The sequence below is a fragment of the Callithrix jacchus genome, chromosome 4 (assembly GCF_049354715.1).
Source record: "Callithrix jacchus isolate 240 chromosome 4, calJac240_pri, whole genome shotgun sequence".
Taxonomy (NCBI): domain Eukaryota; kingdom Metazoa; phylum Chordata; class Mammalia; order Primates; family Cebidae; genus Callithrix; species Callithrix jacchus.
Genome location: NC_133505.1, coordinates 65425328 through 65441835, shown reverse-complemented (window position 1 = coordinate 65441835; position 16508 = coordinate 65425328). Strand labels below are relative to the sequence as shown.

The following is a 16508-nucleotide window of genomic DNA, read 5'->3' as shown; positions in this document are numbered from 1 at the left end:
GATGCTGGAGAAGATGTAGAGAAATAGGAACACTTTTACACTGTTGGTGGGAATGTAAAGTAGTTCAACCATTGTGGAAGACAGTGTGGCGATTCCTCAAGGACCTAGAAATTCCATTTGACCTAGCAATCCCATGGGTATATATCCAAAGGATTATAAATCTTTCTACTATAAGGACAAATGCACGCAAATGTTCATTGCAGCACTGTTTACAATAGCAAAGACCTGGAACCAACCCAAATGCCCATCAACGATAGACTGGACAGGGAAAATGTGGCACATATACACCATGGAATATTATGCAGCCATCAAAAATGATAAGTTTGCGTCCTTTGTAGGGACATGGATGAACCTGGAAACCATCATTCTCTGCAAACTGACACAAGAACAGAAAATCAAACAACGCATGTTCTCACTCATAGGTTGGTGTTGAACAACGATAACACATGGACACAGGGAGGGGAGCATCACAAACCAGGGTCTGTTGGCGGGGAAACAGGGGAGGGACAGCGGTGGGTGGGGAGTTGGGGAGAGATAGCATGGGGAGAAATGCCAGATATAGGTGATGGGGAGGAAGGCAGCAAATCACACTGCCATGTGTGGACCTATGCAACAATCTTGCATGTTCTTCATATGTACCCCAAAACCTAAAATGCAATAAAAAAAAAAGAAAAAAAATCAGGTGGACATACTTGTATGGGTCTATTTCGGGGTTTTGTATTGTGTTTAACTGATCTCTATGTCTATATCCCCACAATACCACACAGTCTTGAGTACTGTAGCTATATGATGTCTTGAAATTGGGTAGATTGATTACTCCCACTATATTCTTCTCTTTAAAAATTGTTTCAGACCAAGCTCACTGGAAAATTATCATATTGTACACTTACAACTCATATTTCTTGTATGTGTATTTCAAGAAAATATTTGTAAATAAAGCAGCTTTAAATAGACATATGCACTCACCTTTAAGATACATTCTTACCAAAAAGAAGCAAAGTTCAGAAGTGTATATAAAATCTTACCATTTGTGAAAAATTTATGTATATAGTTATATATATAATATATACAATCTGGAAATATACATAGAAAAGTGATAGGAGTGGTTTTCTCTGGTGAGTGTCTGGGGTAGTGATGAGGGACAAACCGTTTTTCAATGTGTAACCATTTGGATTTTTTATTTTTAAAGACAGGGTCTCACTCTGCTACCCAGGCTGGAATGCAGTGGTGCCATCAGAGGTCACTGTAACCCCAAACTCCTAGGCTCAAGTGATCCTCCCACCTCAGCTTCCTGAGTAGCTGGGGCTATTAGGCACGTGCTACCAAACCCACCTAATCAAAAAAAAAAAAAAGATTTCGTCAAGACAGGGTCTTGCTATGTTGCCCAGGCTGATCTGGCATTCCTGGCCTCAAGAGATCCTCCTGCCTCCATCTCCCAAAGTTCTGGGATTGCAAGCATCAGCCACAATGCCTGGTCTACATTTTTAAAATACTTCACTATGTGCATGTATTACCCATTCAAAATTAATTAATTAGTTAAAATAATAAATTTTTATTAGCCAGCTGTGAGCCAAAATAATTTTATCAGTACATAAAAATTACTCTGAACTACTCATGGGTGTTATACTCAAATCCTATAACATACCCTATTTATTCTTTAGATTTAGTGACATGAAACAGGTTTATCGCATAACTGAGTCTGAGATGACCAGAAGCAGCAGATTAGTAGATAGGGGAGGTTTACTGGAAGCAAGTATACTCAAAGTTGCAGGAAAAGATAACAGCTGGAAAATGCGGGGTAGAAAACAAATATTTGAAACAGAAGTAATAGTCAGGCCTGTTTGGTATGGGAGCAAACAGTCCCACCTATTCAATAACTTTTGAATCTATGATACAGCAATCACTGTTCACAAGTTCAGCTTAATTCATACTAATAGAATAAAATAATGCCAAGTAAATTTTTTTAAATCATGGGGTACAGTTTCCACACTAGTGTGATCATAAAATGGAATCATGTAGAAAGCAAATGAACCTGAACATGGTACCAGGAATTTGTGCCACATAATTCCAAAGATACAGAATTTTTTGTTTCCTTTCCTCTTCTTTTCGCCTCTGGATCCTGCCACTTTTAAATCCAAGTGTCCATTTTTTTGTTCCTCTGAGGATAGAGCTTGATTGTCTACCACAAAGTTCCCAGATATTAGAATCTCAAATAACTGCCTTCTTTTTATGAGTGTATTATGAGACTTGTATGTGTGAGAGAAATGTGTGTGTGTACTTCCTGGGACATTCTAGCTTAAAGCAGCAAAAGCAAAACACAAGTCAGTGGGAAACTTGTTTAAAGAATGTCTTATATGCAGTCAACAAGTGTCAGACATAACAACCTTAAAGGCATTCCTATTCAAGTGAAGGACAAAATAAACATATTTATAACCACTACTTCTGAAGTCTACTATTTTTGAAGTAATAAGCAATGCTATGAGTTAAGAAAAAGAATACTAGTCATAAATATTAGAAAGAGAAGGTAAAATGATCATTATTTGAAAAAGAAACTTTTTCCCCTACCCAAAAAACCTACTTGAATCAAAAAAGTAACTTGGACATTTAAAAAGAAATACATAAATATATTTTTTTCTATAAAGTAATAGTCAAAAATAAAAATAATGTCCCATTTATAGTAGCAACATGTAAAATGTGAACATATAAAATACATAGAAATTAAATTAGTATGTAGGGTCTACATGAAAAAAATGCAAATATTTACTGAGGAGGAAGAAAAAGTGTATGTTAAGCTGACCTTGTTCTTGGATTGAAAAAATAAGTTTTATAAATATGTAACTTCTCCCCAGATTTGAAAATTACTTAAGTATAATTGTAATCAAAATCTTAGGAGTATTTTAAGGGTGAAGGAGATTAGAGAAAACCAGTCAAAATGACTGTAAAACTCTTCTGGACTGAGGTATGAAAACAGTCAAAATATTCTTAAAAAATAATATTGAATAATGATTAACTATCAGACGTTATAATTTATCACAAACTTCTAACAAGATACTGTAATGGCAGGATTAAAGCATGAATTTATTTCATTTCTCTCAATTTTTTATTTTGCTAAAATGAATACAAATAAATTAGTAATTCCACAAAAACAGCAGTAGAGATTTTATTGGCATCACTACCCAGGTAATTAATATGACCAGGACTGTCTGGGATATTGAGAAATTGTATAATACTAATAACTACCATTTATAGAATGATTACTCCATGCTAGGTGCTGTGCTATGCATATTACATATATAAATTCATTTAATCTACACAACAGCTTTGTAAGGTATTATGTAGTATTATCTCCATTAGACAGTTGAAGAAGTTTGGGAGACAAAAGTAGGTGGAGAAGTAGTTAATTTATTTCAGAGGGCAAAGGCAAGAAACCAGTCTGCCCCAGGGAACCCAGGAAGGACTCAGAACTATGACACCACATGCACTGAATGATGAAGGTAAGGTGCCACTTAACAAAAAGGTTGAAAAACTGCATACGCACATCTCCACATTTCTACTCACAAGACATTCTCTGCATTAAGTTCAAAGGATTCACCCATGGCCCAGGACATCATGTGCAGTTGTGAGCATGAGTGACAGAATTCATTATAAGTCTATTTTTAACAGTTCCAGCCCCCTTTTGTCTGTCTTCTGTGCAAACATTATCAGCCAGAAGAACCAAGGAAACTTGTGGAGAAACACTTAGCATAAACTATAAGACACAGTATCAGACTGATATGTAGCTATCCCAACAAAACAAATGCCCTTCTACCCAGTGACTCCCAGTGAAGCTACCCAGTAACAGGTTAAATATGAAAGAACATCCAAGGATAAAAGAGAAAGGCGTCAGAGAGGAAAGCAAATTTCAGATAACAAGAGAAAGAGATCTTAAGGGAAACAAATAATGCCCAGAAAATAATAGTTTTTAATAAAATTATTATTCTCAGAGGATAAATCAAAGGCTTCCAGAGATAAGCATAGTATTAAATGATACAATCAGAAAACAAGAAACAGCTCTTTGAAGTTAGAATTTTTTTTCTTTATTTTGTTTTTCCTGTATTAAAAAAGACCCCCAATATAAAGGTAGAGAAAGGGACACAAGGGAACATACCCCTTAGTGTTGAGAAATAGGGGGCAGAAGGAGAGGCCTCAGAAGGAGAGGTAGGAGGGGAATGTCATTAAGGCAGCAAAGTAATCTCTGTAGAAAGGTGGAGGTGGAGCCTCCACAGGCTCAGAGACGAAGGCAGTGCCGTCTCAGTGTCCAGAAGAGAAACAGCAGCTTTTCTTCCTTCCATGGCAGCCAATTCATTGCTCACTCCAGATTACCTTCCTCCTTATGTAGATAAGAGTGCTGCAGACCTCGAAAGGCAGAGATTCGCTTGTGTGGGTTAAAAGTCAGCATTTCCAGCAGCAGATGTGCTCCCAACTCCTCCATCTTAGGTACCACTGACTGCACTGGGTGGGGCCCTCTGGGGTGAAAGGCTCCACGGGGCAGAGATACATCTCGAGGCCAGTCATCCTCTGGAGGCAGTCCAATCAGGTCAGAGATTTTGCCCAACTGGTCAGCTTCAGAGTTTCTGCAGAAGAGAGGCTTTCAACGAAACCTCTCAGCAAAGATACAGCCAACAAGCCACATGTCCACAGGTGTTGCATATGTGGACTGCAGAAGAACTTCGGGAGCTCGGTACCAGAGTGTAACAACCATGGGTATAAGTGCCATCTGGTAGCTGTAGATTCTGGCCAGGCCAAAGCCAGCCAGCTTGACTGTTCTACCACTTGTCACCAGAATGTTCGCTGGCTTCAGATCTCGGTGACCGATGCAATTGGCATGAAAAAAATCTACGCCTCTTAGAAACTGTCGCATCAGATCCTTGACGGTCTCGGCTGGCAAGCCAAGTGAGGGTGCCTTGTCCAGATATGTCCTTAGATCTTGGTTCACATGCTCAAACACCAGGGTTACCTTGATCTCTTGGTCAGTTCAGGATGTGGCACAGACATCCATCAGCCGGACAACGTTGGGATGTTCAAAAGCCTCCAGTCGCCTCAGTAAGGCCACCTCACGAACTGTGCTGATGGGAAGGCCTCCTCCAGCTCCTCCATTGGGGACTCTCACACTCCTGAGGGCCACAAAGTGGCCACTGTGGCGATCACAGGTCTTGTACATTGTCCCATAGGCACCGACATCAATTTCAGCCACCTGCTCATATCGAGAGGTAGCCATTCTCATATCAAGGGAGACCCTCACGCCAGGCTGGGGTGCTGCGGGGGTGGCCCGTTATTGGGGCCACGGAGCCGGTTTCTGTGGCCCCATACACCCGAGCTCAGTCCCTGGCAGCTGGACGCAAAGGGCCTGACCATAGACACAGGCTGCAGACTAGAGAGCTAGAATTTTCTTTTTTTTTTTAACATAGGAGTCTCAATGTTGACCGCAAGCTGGAGCTGGAGTACAGTATTGAGATCTTGGCTCACTGCAACCTCCACCTCCTGGAGGTTCAAGCAATTCTCCCACTTCAGCCTCCTGAGTAGCTGAGATTACAGGCATGTACCACCACCCCTGGCTATTTTTTTTTTAAGTAGAGACAGGGTTTTACTATGTTGGCCAGGCTGGTATTGAACTTCGGACCTCAACTGATGCACCCACCTCAGCCTCCCGAAGTGTTGAGATTACAGGTGTGAGCCACCATACCCAGACAGAAATTCGAATTTAATGGCTACAATTTTAAAAGGCTGGAATTTATACGTTGAAGGAAATTTCCCAGAAACTGAAAAAAGAAATATGCATGGATTTTCATGGTAGAGAAAAGATAAGACATGTATTCAATCCATAACTGAATTCCCAGAATAACTGAAATTCAAAGATGAAAACTAGGGAGGAGAAAATCATGTAGAAACTACATAAAAATAAAATTTCTCTGAATTGAAGAATACAGGTATTCAGTTTGAAAGGGTCCATTATGTACTCAGCACAATTAATGAAAAAGATGCACAACCAGGATGGGCAATGTAGCAAGACTCCATCTCTACCAAAAAATAAAATGTTAGTCAGATGTGCCAGTGTGAGCCTGTAGTCCCAGCTACAGGGAGGCAGAGGTAGAAGGATTGCTTGAGCCCAGGAGGTCGAGGCTGCAGTGAACTGTGATCATGCCACTGCACTCCAGCCTGAGTGACAGAGCAAGACCCCAACTCAAAAAAAAAAACTCAACAGGCATTTTCATCAAATTCTAGTATATCAGATGAAAACATTGAAACAGCCTCGAGGAGCCTGGAGAGACAGCTTTTGAATAAAATGAGAATCAAAGTTGCATTAGGCTTCTGATTACCAACACTGGATATACATCTTTGTTACGAGCACATTGGTAGGTAGCCTTTCCCTCTTTCTCCTCCTCTGAGACAGTAAACAATGCAACAAAGAAAAATTAGGAACAAAATATAGAAGATTTTTTAAAATTGCCCCATTTTTTCAGCAAGTAGGTCACATAAATTCTGCAGTCAAAAGGAAAAACAATTAAAATTAAGAAAGTACAAAGAAAATATCAAAGTCCTTTATGAATAGCAAATCTGAGAGCATCAGCAAAACGATACTTCCCGAAAAGGAGGAACTTACCGAGAAATGCAAAATCTTCAATCCAAAAACCTAACAACTGAGTGAGCACAGAGCTGCAGAAGCTGAGCTTCACCAGAAGTCACGAGGTTGGAATGCAGAAAGAAAAGCACAGAGAACAGAGGGCTCTTAGCAGTACATCTCAGAAAGGTCCAGCAAAAACATACTCCCTGAGGTGAAAGGCTCACATGAAGCTGCAGGTGCTGAAGGGCCTGGGGAGTGCAGGGCTTGTGACAGACACTCTTCCAGATTCATCTCAGATCAAAGAACCAGAGAGAGCAGGGACACACACAAAAAAATTTCCCAGAAAAGCCACACCTGTCAGAATCAGTGGTCTCTATGACAATAAAGAGAAGGCCTTTGGAACATTTATAAATCCTGGAAGAAAACTCCGGGGCCTCCCACCATCCAGGAATCCATTTGCAAACTGCTGGCCCAGAAAACTGCATGCCACTAAAATATATGTTCAAGAAATGCTACAGCACAGGATCAATATAAATATTTTATAAGAAAAATTGTGAGAAAGCTGCAAAATTGACAAATGCATGAAAAACATTCACAAGAAAAACGTTGTTATAGAACAGATGAAAATGCTGACCATACATCTACCACAGAGTAAAATTCTTAATAAAATGTTCACAGGCAGAATTCATGCATTGGCTAAGGTCTGTTGGAGCACTCTGGCTTCACTACCTTTGGATTGAAAATATTCTTCCCATTCAGAGAACACAAAAATAATCATTAGTTTATTTTTATTTTATGACTTCAATTTTTCCTCTTTATTCCATCTTTAATCTTTTCTAGAATTGGTTTGAGGTAGGAATATAACACATTTTTCTCATATACCAACTATATATTTTAGAATGGGGAAATACATATCCTCAAATAAACCACTATGCATGCTTAATTGACTGGTAGAAATTCTCGGGTTTGATGCATCATTGTTATCTATATCAGCTTCTTCAGCAAGCCTGTTGCTCCCTTCGGAGAGCCCAGCAATGTTACTGATGTCTTACATAGTGCATGTCTCTGGATGCTCACCGCCAAAGTTACAGATTCTCCCACAAAATCCAACGCTATATTTAGAACTCAAGATGCTTTTTTTTCAGGTACATATAGTATCTTAAAAAGCAATTTTAAAAAAAGGGCCAATTCATAGTATTGTATTATAGTATTTGAAATATTTGTAAGTTATTTTGGGACTAGGGGGTTTTGCTTAAAAATAAAAATTGTTAATAATAGCTATTATTACTTAGAAATAACATAATCTGCATATAGGGGTGGCTCACGCCTATAATCCCAGCACTTTGGGAGGCTGAGGCAGGCGGATCACTTCAGGTTCGGAGTTTGAGACCAGCCTGACCAACGTGGTGAAATCCTGTCTCAACTAAAAATACAAAAATTAACCAAGTGCAGTAGAGCGCACCTGTAATCCAAGTTACTCAGGAGGCTGAGACAGAATAACTGCTTGAATGTGGAGAAAGAGGTTGCAATGAGCAGAGATCATGCCACTGCACTCCAGCCTGGGCAACAGAGTGAGACTCCAATTCAAAAAAAAAAAAAGAAAGAAGAAAGAAAGAAAGAAAAAGAAAGAAAAGAAAAGAAAGAAAGAAAGAAAGAAAGAGAAAGGAAGGAAGGAAGGAAGGAAGGAAGGAAGGAAGGAAGGAAGGAAGGAAGGAAGGAAAAGAATCTATATAGAGGATTCCAGCATACAAAAATGTTAAATTATTTTACATTTATCTCATGTGATTTTAAAAATACTTTTACTGGGAAAATTTATTTATTTATTTATTTGCCTTTGCAAAGCTTTTATTTCATGCCTGCAGCATGGAATCCACCTGTTCATGGCGTCTTAACTGCAAAGGAGAAAGCAGTGCACAAGAAGGAATGAAGAGTGGGCAGAAGGAACGACCTTCCAAAGCTGCTTCCCTGCAGCCTGCCAAGGCCATGGCAGAGATGGAAACAGACACGCATGAGCGAACAGTCTCATGGCTGGAGTCTAAATGGTCACAGTGGCATGTGTATATCTGACAAAATTAAAAGTGTGCATAGTCTGTTACATGCATAAAACACTAACAATAAAAATCCTGTTTACAAGTGACTGCAGCAGGCAGGTGACTCACGACTGCCCTGCCACATCACATCAAATGCCATGGTTAGAGGGTTTTCCATATGTAATTCTTATTCTGTAAAAGGTAACAAAATATACAGAACAAAACTTTCCCTTTTTAAAACTAATGTTACAAATCTGTATTATCACTTGTACATAAATACTATATAGCTGATCAATCAGGTGTATAAGTACAACAATGTAGTTTTCTAACTGTTAAGCAAAAAACCAACAAAACTAAAAATTTATCCAGGTGTCCTCCTCTGCTGCTCATGCTGATGACCACTGTGATTTCTGCCAGCTGCATGGAGTGACAGGAGGAGGGAATCGTTGTGTGTGCGAGTGCTTGTCTCATTTCTGAAATAATTTTCAACGCTCAAAGCATGTAAATATACAAAGATGGATCCTTCACAGAAATTAAAATCAAAAACCAATTTGAGCTAGTTTCAAATGCAGAGGAAGTATGGCACAGATGGAAGCCACGCCGCAGTTTCCTTTAGTGATACAGAATCTTGTGTCACACAGGCCAGCATAAAGTTTCTTACTCAGACTTTACAGGCATTTTCCGTAATTCAATCAGTCCTGCTCTCAGCACAACACAGGAGGTGATTTGAAAATAATCTCAAGAATCAGGCCTGCTTGGCACTATGATACAACTGGGGAAAACCAACCAGGGTGCCTCCCTGGTTCCCAGCCCAGAATGGTTCTGTTGGGTAATGCTTTTTACAGGAACTGGGATCTGATGAGGGAGTTCCTAGACTTGGGAGTACTAAAGACACAAGCATGACGAGGCTGGCAGCGTTGACAGCAGCGCCAACTGTGAGCGCCCCTCTGCCCACGGTCCTGGCCTGGCCACTACATGGCCTCGAACTCGTCAATGCGCTGCTTGGTGTTGCCCCGCCGGATCTGCCGCAGCGTCTTGTACTTGTCCCGGCCTTGCCTCATGTTCTCATTGTGGATGATGTCATTGTGGGTCCTCTTATTCTCATCTGGGGCCTGGGACAGCTCGCTGCTCAGCGTCAGCAGCTGCCGCTGCACACGCTCATTCTTCTCCGCTTCGGTAATACGCTTCTCCTTGTTGCGGTCATCCCGGATGCCCTCACCAGACAGCTCTGTGCTGTAGCCCATGGGCTCCACACCCTCATCCTGCAAGCTCTCCTGGACATGGTAGCTCACTGGCTCGTACACGGGGTGGTGGGGGCAGGGGTGCCATCATCACCAGGTACAGCTCCTCCTTGGTCCTCACCAGGTCATCCTGGGCTTCTTTGGCCCTGTGCTGCCACTCTTCAACCTCATCCTCCTTGCACCTCTGCGCCTCTTCCAGGAGGGCAATCTTGGCAGTGTACTCCGCAAGCTCCGCAGCCAGCTGCTCCTGGCTCTTTATCTGATCCACCGTCTGACTCTCCAGCTCCTTAGCTCGCAGTGCAGCCATGCGGTCAGCCTCTAGGTGCTCGGCCTCCTCCTGTGCCCGCTTCCTCTCCTCCTCCAGCTGCAGGGCCCTCTGAATCTGTTCTGAGAGCTCTCTCTCTGCCTTCTTGGTCTTCTCATAGTCCTGCAGCCACAGCATCAGCTCCTCCTTCTCACGCAGCATCTGCTCTTTCTCTCTCTCCAGTTTCTCTCCTTTTCTTCTCTGTTTCCAGCTGTTGCCATTCCAGCTGCTTCTGATGCTTCTCCTCCCGGGCCTGGGCCTTCATCTGACTGCACCTCGATGGTGTCGGGCTTCCTGTGGCGCATGTACAGATCATGGTTGCCCATGCAGAGCTGCAGGATCCACTTGTTAATTCTCAGGCAGGGGGCATAAAACACAAAGTCAGGTGCCTTCTTGTCTATGGGTTTAATGAAACTTTTTGTCATTGAAAGAGATGTTCCTGATTTCACTCCAAGGGAAGCCAATCTTTGGAGTTAACTTATCATCTTTTTCATAAATATTCAGTCCAAGGGCATCAACTCCAAGCCAAATGTCTGTTCCTTTCTTGTTTTTTATCTCAAAATAGTTGATTCCACACATTTCCAGGTCCTGAGCAATCTTCAGGTATTCCAACATAGCGTTATCTTTGAGCATCCCACAGTGTTCCGCATGCCACACCTGGATCCGGTCTTCCCACTGGTCCCTGGTAAGTTTGTGCTGGTCCATGACTCTTTGAGGGATCAGCCGCTCATAGCTGAGGTACCCAGACTTGTGCAAATCTTTGTTGTAGTCCCCAAACTTGGCCTGCACAGCATAGGACCCCAGGAGCACGGCAGTCTCAGGAGGGCAGTAGATCTCGTCACTAAGGATCCCTTCCTTCACTTGGAGGAAGAAAAGTTTCTGGGTGATGTCCTGGATGAGCTCCTCAGCCACATCTTCAGGGTAGAACTTGGCCTGGAACTTGAACTGGAGGGGATTCTCCTTCCTGACCTCCTGGGCAGACACCTTCTTATCCAGCTTCAGCCAGGTAGGAAATCCTTTATTATCCACATACTGGAGGCCAAAGTATCACACTTCCCAGAGACCTATAGTCTTCACCACCTGATCAGAAAGCTGTTTTCCAGTTGTATTTGGCTGGATTGCAAACTCCAGCTCTGCATCCATGGTGGTAACTCGGACATTGATTGGTTTAAGTATTTTCAGTTCTTGCTGAGTATCCTCGATGCCCGGAAACACGACTCTCCAAAAGCAGCAAAGACGCTGTCCTAACCCAGCACCTGCAGTGCTCAGTGAGCTCCCCTATTGGGAAAATTTTAAACACAAAGTAAAGCCAGGCATGGTGGCAAGTGCCAATAGTCCCAGCTACTCGGGAGGCTGAGGTGGGAGGATTGCTTGAGCCCAGTAGTTCTGGGCTGTAGTGTACTATGCCCAATCAGGTGTCTGCACTAAGTTCAGAATCAATATGGTGACCTCCTGGGAGTGGGGAACCACCAGGTTGCCTAGGTGTGAACGGGCCCAGGTCAGAAACAGAGCAGGTCAAAACTCCCAAGCTGATCAGTAGTGAAATTGCGCCTGTGAATGGCCACTGCACTCCAGCCTGGGCAACATAGCGAGACCCCCCATCTCTAAAAAAAAGAGAAAAAAGAAAAAAGCCCCTCCCTCCCCCATACCCATACTCAACAACCAGCTTAAAAAATTATCCACAATTCTTTCATTTTTCTGGTAATATTTGTTGATTACGTATTAAGCATCTAAGAATTTCTCAAGTCTGCTTTACCTCATTCAAGAATCCAAAACACTAGAAGAGGTAAGTCAAAGGCAGAGTAACTGTGAAACTTACTAATGGGTACCTTCCAAAAAAGGACCCAAGTAATATCTCTTCACATTTATATATTTTTGTTAAATTTGCAAAAAAATTTTTTTGGAGACGGAGTGTCGCTCTTCAGCCCAGGCTGGAGTGCAGTGGTGCAATCTCAGCTCACTGCAACTTCCACCTCCTTGGTTCAAGGGATTCTCTTGCCTCATTCTCTCGAGTAGCTACGACTACAGGCACATACCACCACACCCAGCTAATTTTTTGTATTTTAGTAGAGACTGTTTCGCCATGTTGCCCAGGCTGGTCTCGAACTCCTTAGCTCAGGTAATCCACCTGCCTTGACCTTCCAAAGTGCTAGGATTACAGACATGAGCCACCCCGCCCTGCCACAGAAATATTTTTACCATAATCAGTTAAGACTACTGTCTCCTTCCATTTCACCTGCACCTTCTGTGTACTTTCCCTTCCTGTTGTAACCATGTAGTGGCAGCAGACATTTCTGAGATCTTGTTAATGAGTGACTGGGATGTATTTGTATACTCTGAAATCTCTTCCATGTGTAAACTATTGCTGTCCATCTCAGTTGGGAAGTCTTCTAAGAATACTTTGGTCAATTGAAACAATATTAAGAGCAGTCACTTCACAAAAAATTGAAATGCTCTGAAATCTTGTAGTTCAGAGGTGACTCTTAAAAGAAGTTACCCGGTCGGGCGCAGTGGCTTACGCCTGTAATCCCAGCACTTTGGGAGGTCAAGGTGGGCAGATCACGAGGTCAAAAGATCGAGACCATCCTGGCCAACATGGTGAAACCCCATCTCTACTAAAAAAAATACACAAGGCTGGGCGCCGTGGCTTACGCCTGTAATCCCAGCACTTTGGGAGGCCGAGGTGGGCGAATCATGAGGTCAAGAGATGAAGACCACCCTGGCCAACATGGTGAAACTCTGTCTTACTAAACATACAAAAAAATTATCTGGGCGTGGTGGCGTGCGCCTGTAGTCCCAGCTACTGGGGAGGCTGAGGCAGGAGAATTGCTTGAACCTGGGAGGCGGAGGTTGAACCTGGGAGGCAGCAAGCCGAGGTCGTGCCACTGCACTCCAGCCTAGCACCTGGTGACGGCGTGAGACTCTGTCTTAAAAAAAAAAAAAATTAGCTGGGTGTGGTGGCGTGCCTGTAGTCCCAACTATTTGGGACGCTGAGGCAAGAGAATTGCTTGAATCTGGGAGGCGGAGGTTGCAGCGAGCCGAGATTGCACCACTGCACCCAACCTGGTGCCTGGTAACAGAGGGAGACACTGTCTCAAAAAAAAAAAAAAAAAAAAAGAAGTTTCCCTACATGTGATAATAATCCTAAAAAATTACACTGTATTAGTCATAGTTGAGAATTTGAAAGAAACCTATGTAAACTGTCAAAAATAAAAAAATCAAATTTCCATTAACTAAGCTAGAGGATACTCTAAATTATCCTTCTATTCCTCTATAGAAAATGCCATTACAGAACTGTCAGATGGAGACAATCAATGCATATATAACCAAAAGAAAACTCAGGGCCAGGCACAGTGGCTCAGCCCTGTAATCCTAGAACTTGGGGAGGCCAAGGTAGGTGGATTCCTAGAGCTCAGGAGTTCCAGACTAGCCCGAGCAACATGGTGAAACCCTGTCTCCACAAAAACATATAAAAATTGGCCCAATGTGGTGGCACGTGACTGTGGTCCCAGCTACTCAGAAGACTGAGGTGGAGGTTGCAGTAAGCTGAGATCGTGCCACTGCACTTCAGCCTTGGTGACAGAATGAGACCCTGTCTCAAAACAAACCAACCAACCAACCTAGAAAAAAATAATTATAGAGCTGTAATTAATAAAAACATCATGCCTTTTTCACATCTATATTTTGTGATATTGTTAACTTTTAAATATTGTGAAGATTACAGTGATTTCTTTCTTTTTTTTGAGACAGAGTTTCGCTGTTGTTACCCAGACTGGAGTACAATGGCATGATCTCGGCTCACCGCAACTTCCACCTCCTGGGTTCAAGCAATTCTCCTGCCTCAGCCTCCTGAGTAGCTGGGACTACAGGCGCGCACCACCATGCCCAGCTAATTTTTGTATTTTTAGTAGAGACGGGGTTTCACCTTGTTGACCAGGATGGTCTCGATCTCTTGACCTCGTGATCTACCCGCCTCGGCCTCCCCAAGTACTGGGATTATAGGCGTGAGCCACCATGCCCAGCCGTGATTTATTTTCTTAATCTAAATATTTCAAATAATTTCTAATGGTGTATTCACAATTTTGTGGGATTATTTTTCTTAGAGTGTGCCAAATTCAGTAATCAACAGGGCCCACAAAACCTGAAACTAGGCTAGGTGTGGCTCACGCCTGTAATCTCAGCATTTGGGGAGGCTGAGGTAGGATCATCACTTGAGCCTAGGAGTTCGAGACCAACCTGGACAACAGAAGAAGACCCCTGTCTCTACAAATAATTTTAAAATTAGCTGGGGATGGTGGTGCATGCCTACAGTCCTAGCTACTTGGGAGGTTGAAGTAGGAGGACTGCCCATGTCTGGGAGGTCAAGGCTGCAGTGAGCCGTGACTGTGCCACTGTACTCCAGCCTGGGCAACAGAGTGAGAACTTGTCTCAATAAATAAATACATACACACATACATGGAACCATTCAATATGCAATTATTATCCTTGCTGAAAGACAGATAAATTAACACTCAGAGACATTAATTAACTCTTCCAGGCCATCCTCATATTAAAAGGTGGAACATAATTTAAAATCACATTTTTCAGGCCAGGTGCAGTGGTTCATGCCTGTAATCCCAGCACTTTGGGAGGTCAAGGCAGGAGGATCACTTGACGCCAGGAGTTCAAGACAAGCCTGGGCAACATGGCAAGACCCAGTCTTTATAATAAAAATAAATAAACAAATCAAATTTTCAGTTCCCAAAACATTCAATAGTAATTTTGGTTATCTGTTCATAACAAACTATGACCCTGGCAATTAACTAAACCTCTTGAAATATCAATTTTACTATCTACAAAACACAGAGACCCTATTAGATCATCTTTAAATTGCCCTTTCATAACCAGGCCAGTGAGTGCTACCTTGAGTTCAGTACCAGATGGAGGGCACAGACTCATTATAACCTTAAACTATCCTGAACAAAGTGGGGAGCCAGTAAAAGCTTTTCAGTAGAGGAAAAATATGTTAGACTTCATAGACCAGCTAATCAACCACCCATTCCCAATTATTTCTCCCTTGCCTACTTCTAATACAAAAGCTATGAAAGGTAAAAGCTCACATTCCAACTTTCCCTTGCAACGAGTATGGCCATGCTGACACAGTTAAGGCCAGTGAAATATAAGTCTGCTTAGTAACGCTTCTGACAGAGCTTCTGACTTCCTGATGAATATGCAGGGTCTGACCCAGCCCTTGCCATGTTGCTTTACATTGAGCATCCCTGAAATTGTGCCAGGCATCCTGCAATTATGAGAGAAAGACCTAAATCTCTCCAGATAACACAACAATGACACTTCAGCTACTCAAGCAAAGATTGTAGCCATCCCAGATTTGCTATACAAGATTATAAATCTGTTTAAGTGATTTGAGTTTCTTGTCTAAATGTCTTCTCAATAATTTATATAAGAATAAATGTGTACTTTAGAATAGTTAATCCTTAGTATAAAGAATATGTAATATTAACAAGGGCTAAGAATGAGGGCAGAGAGACTTATTACAAAGTTATTATATTACTCTAAGCAAGAAAAATGGCAACTTAAACCAAGATAACTACAGGAAGAGAGGTGGAAGAGACAAGGCAAGGTAGATGAAGAAAAGGTTTCAAATATCTTCGACATTTCTAGTTTAGCATCAAGGGAAATGGTTGGACCATTTCTCAAAACAGGTATGATGACAGATGAATAAATTCAACTTTGGACCTATTCATTTGGTTGTGAAACTGAAGAAAAGACAGTTCACCACAGATCCTGAAGTCAAAAGTAAGGTCTAGATTGCTGAAACTTGGCTTTAAGAGTAACTATCACATAGGGTAGTGCTATCTAATACAACTACACTGCAAGCCACATATGTAATTCTAAAATAGAAATACAAGGCCAGGCGCAGTGGCTCACGCCTGTAATCCCAGCATTTTGGGAGGCTGAGGTGGGTGGATCACGAGGTCAAGAGATCAAGACCATCCTGGTCAACATGGTGAAACCCCGTCTCTACTATAAATAAAAAAATTAGCTGGGCATGCTGGCACGCGCCTGTAGTCCCAGCTACTTGGGAGGCTGAGGCAGGAGAATTGCCTGAACCCAGGAGGCAGAGGTTGTGGTGAGCTGAGATCGCGCCATTGCACTCCAGCCTGGGTAACAAGAGCAAAACTCCGTCTCAAAAAAAATAAAAATAAAATAAAATAGAAATACAGTGATAAATCACAGGCGACAAAGTAGACTCAAATATTCAAATTGTTCCAAACATAATTATCATTTTCTTTTATTTCTCATATCCACACTGAAAAAAAATCCCATTCGTC

The 16508-nt window shown here is 42.1% G+C and overlaps 1 protein-coding gene and 2 pseudogenes across 2 annotated transcripts in view; all 3 read right to left on the bottom strand.

Annotated features, from left to right (window-relative positions):
* The window catches only part of ZNF451 (zinc finger protein 451), a 120794-nt gene that overhangs the window by 98246 nt on the left and 6040 nt on the right, over positions 1-16508 (bottom strand). Inside the window, exon 1 of one of the 2 annotated variants that reach the window (XM_078369467.1) lies at positions 6641-6734. The exons of the other annotated variant lie outside the window; for it this stretch is intronic. The gene's annotated coding sequence lies outside the window, so the exon portion shown is untranslated. Of the gene's footprint in view, positions 1-6640; positions 6735-16508 lie in introns of those variants that run through there. 2 annotated transcript variants of the gene reach the window in all.
* On the bottom strand, positions 4210-5410 carry LOC144582158 (cyclin-dependent kinase 4 pseudogene; annotated as a pseudogene).
* LOC144576419 (ezrin pseudogene) lies at positions 9452-11346 on the bottom strand (annotated as a pseudogene).